The sequence below is a fragment of the Dipodomys spectabilis genome, unplaced genomic scaffold (genome assembly GCF_019054845.1).
Source record: "Dipodomys spectabilis isolate Male_0828 unplaced genomic scaffold, ASM1905484v1 ptg000234l, whole genome shotgun sequence".
NCBI lineage: Eukaryota > Metazoa > Chordata > Mammalia > Rodentia > Heteromyidae > Dipodomys > Dipodomys spectabilis.
Genome location: NW_024870911.1, coordinates 19,390,559 through 19,393,755, shown reverse-complemented (window position 1 = coordinate 19,393,755; position 3,197 = coordinate 19,390,559). Strand labels below are relative to the sequence as shown.

The 3,197-nt window shown below is 35.6% G+C and overlaps 1 long non-coding RNA gene across 1 annotated transcript; it reads left to right on the top strand.

Moving 5' to 3' along the window:
* The first annotated feature begins 351 nt into the window (after positions 1 to 351).
* LOC122124030 lies at positions 352 to 2,833 on the top strand. Its single transcript, XR_006150484.1, has 3 exons — positions 352 to 387; positions 1,972 to 2,061; positions 2,670 to 2,833. It is a non-coding gene; the product is annotated as an uncharacterized LOC122124030 (long non-coding RNA).
* The last annotated feature ends 364 nt before the right edge of the window (positions 2,834 to 3,197 follow it).

The following is a 3,197-nucleotide window of genomic DNA, read 5'->3' as shown; positions in this document are numbered from 1 at the left end:
AGTCCAGAGTAAGAGGCAGGTAGGAGGAAGTTGTGGCTTGGAACACATTAATATACGTATATATTTATAAAACATCCTTGAGTTGAAACCTGTATCATCACAATCAAGGATCGGAAATCATGACCTTTTCAAATGACTTCTGGCTTTAATCTTTCTCTGTTCACTGGGCCCCAACTTCCCCAGGAAGTACCTAGCCAGATATTTACTTAGAAATTTCTGATTGGTGCACTCAAAATATATAATGTGTTTCTGAGTCCTGGTTTCAGTACCTTTCTTTCTCCAGGTACCAGAGTTGTCTTCGGTGTAATTCCAAACTTAAGCTCAGCACCATGAAGTTCTTGACTCTCCTTATATTACTAGGAGTTGCTACCATGCTGGTTTTTGCTGGTTAGTATTAGATTTAACCAAGTTAAACTTTGTGTGCAAATATGTATTGTCTGGCTCAGTGAGTTCAGAGATTTTCATGAAGCTGTACTTTCCTGACCTGTTGTTCAGAACCTAGTTCCATTTCCATTTGAATATTCACTTTTCATGACACTGGATTCTGTTTTCTTAATTCAATCAGATGTTTTCTCTGTTGTGAACCTCATAGTCTAGTGTCAATTATTGTTAGTATAAGGTGGTTTATTTTTTAGTATTCTCTTTAAGTAGTTGTGCATATGAACTGCCATTTAAGAAAAAAATGAAGACAATATAGCTTAATGTCACTTTTTAGCAACATTTTCCCCTTGCTTTCCTCTACCTACCCTTCCTCTTAATTTGCTTAATGTTATAGAATATAGATTGAATTCTTATCTGAATTTTCCCTCTCTTTTCCTCTTCAGCCTTTTTTTCCCTATATGTGGAAACTAGATTTACTTCGCAAACTAATGAGTTAATGTGTCAGATAGTATGTAAGTATATACAAATAAAAACACTAAAATATGTGCACTGAAATATCTCATGGGAGATCTCAAAGAGTACAATTCCTTACAAAGACAAAATCAAAGTTCAGCGAAATAAAACACTAGGAAACTAACAGATAGGATGGAGTTAAGGGTAGACAAATGAAGAGGAGCAATAATGCATCGAAGATAATCAATGGCTTATTTCAAGATGCAAAAGAGGATTTTTCTGTCTTGTCCAGGCATCATTTATCTTCAGTCTGACCACTCAGGAGGACTTTTTTCCAAGAATGGATTATCATTACTGCTCACATTCTATCTACCCTCTGAAATGTTTTTTCTTTCTTTCTTTTTTGATCTTCCGGAGAAAGAATTAACAGAGACTATGTCTGATGCCATATGTATTGGAAACCTGCTCTGCCATTCATCTTTCTAAGACCACATTTTTCCCAGCTGCCTTCCTGTCAGCTTCCTGTAAATAATCTATTTTATAAAGACTTCTAAGAAAAGCCTGGAAAAGATGCATTCCTGATGATGAAATTCATTTTGAAGCCTGACAATCTCTCCTTTCTTACACCCTGTTATAAATTATAAAAGTCTGTCACTCAGAGTTATCAGATCTGTAGGTATTGTTCCTCCTTCTTTAGCCAAAGGCTCAAATCTGCTACTAGTGAGGCAAATGCCTAAGCTAATACTTACTTCCAATCTCAGACTTGACAACCAAGATTTTAGAATGTAAGTTCCCCTATTGCTTCTGGGGAACAGTTTTCTCTGGGTAAGACAAAAGGTAGACTTGAACTGTGTGCTCATGTCTGGGACAAAGAACTTGCTTGTTTTCTCAGTCAATGTCAGTGCACATGGAGGGAACTTCAATATATTTGTCTCTCAACAAATTCAAATGATAACATGAATGGGGAATGATGGAAGTTTATAGGAAAAATGAAGATGTGAACCACGTTAAAACAGGAATTCAGAGATGATTCTGGAACAAAATAATATGTCTAATACTCGGTGTTATACAGTTATTACCTGAAGGAGAGAGGGTGTGCCACCTGACAGTTTTCTCTTCATTTCAACTGTCCTGCAGATGAGCCTGCTAATGCGGGCTCCGCTGGAGGTTTTCCTGTGAAGATACCTGACTTTGAAACGCTTAATGCTCTTTTCTCAAAATTTACAGGTAAGAATATTTCATCTAAGTGAGTCTTTTGATTGTGTGCATGTATGTAAAGTAATGACAGGGCTTTTTTCCTTACCTCAGCAGTGGAGGTAGCAGAAAGAGTAGCAGGAATACTCTTAATTAATACTCCCTTAATCCTTTGTGTTCTGATTCAAGGTAATATATGTTTCAAAGGAGCCAAAATGTTGAAGTTTCTTGGTTGTCAATTTTAACTGTATCCTTGGTATAATAATAGCATTAGAAAATTTTATCCTTAGTAGAAATTATTAGTAGATCAAAATATCTCCTTGAAGCATGTAAACATTTTATTTTCAATTGAAAACAAATGGTATCTTTGGGAAATATTCAGAAACTATAAATGGTTTGAAAATAAGGCTTCTGCAGGCAAAATCCTTTATAAGATATTCAGGACAGCTTTAAGGAGATGAAACTTCATCCGCACTGAGGTCCATTTTCCAATGCTACATTCATATCCGCTTAGCATTCAATGTGACTCCTTTAAATTTACTAGCATTTACTTGTTGCTAGTATACATTCAGATTCCAAGACTCTGAGAACACAATCTTCAGGCTTAATACCAAGCTCTTTACATTTTTTTTCATTTTCAGATGATTTTATAAATATGTTTCCATGGATATAGTCATAAATATGAGAGTGAGAATGAAAAAGTTTTCATCTTCAAGATTTGTTCTGCAGGACTCAACCAGCAATGCTTTCATTTGAAATGATCCATCAACCCCCTCAGCCTGACAATGTAGCTTCTTGCCTCCAGTCAGATTAATCAGATTATCTTTCAATTAATAATAATTCTGTGCATCATGATGCATGTTTTTCTTTATTATGAATTTCTGGGATTTCCCACTATTTGGACAATCCATTCAAGACACTGACTTACATTTAAGCGAGTCTCTGGGGGTTGTTTTGTAATTGGACTTTACATTCGCTTGGTATGGTTGTAGACATAATACTATAATACTAGGACCCTGTCATTGCTTTACATAAAGCCACTAAATCAATACTTACAAGGTTTTAATGTCCAGATTCATTCCATCAAATCCTTCTATCACATAACATACAAGGGACTTCTTTTTCTGGAATTTGATGAGTAGAAATGAAAGAGAAGAAGGCAGCTCTGT